Source organism: Plasmopara halstedii, assembly GCF_900000015.1.
Source record: "Plasmopara halstedii genome assembly, contig: Scaffold_323, whole genome shotgun sequence".
In the NCBI taxonomy this organism is placed as follows: Eukaryota; Oomycota; class Peronosporomycetes; order Peronosporales; family Peronosporaceae; genus Plasmopara; species Plasmopara halstedii.
In genome coordinates, this window is record NW_020187244.1 from 2138312 (window position 1) to 2138609 (window position 298).

Below are 298 nucleotides of genomic sequence, written 5' to 3' on the forward strand. Positions count from 1 at the left end.
TTCGTCTCTTATATCTGCCACAGCTGACACTGCTGTGAGGTACAAATAATGTTCTGTCCATGATCTGAATTTCTCCTTTTTTGATAGTAAAATCTTTGTAGCTTGGGCTGTTGATATCTTGCACGCAAAAGCCTTGGTGAGTTGGTCAATAGCATGTCCAAATGAGGGATTTTCATCCCACCATTGATGGAATTTTCTCTGGAAGTAATCGGCTGCAGTGCCTTTTAATTTGCTTCCTAGCATATCAACCTTGATTTCCTCTGGCCATTCAAAGCCAGAGAGAGTGACAGCCATGTTG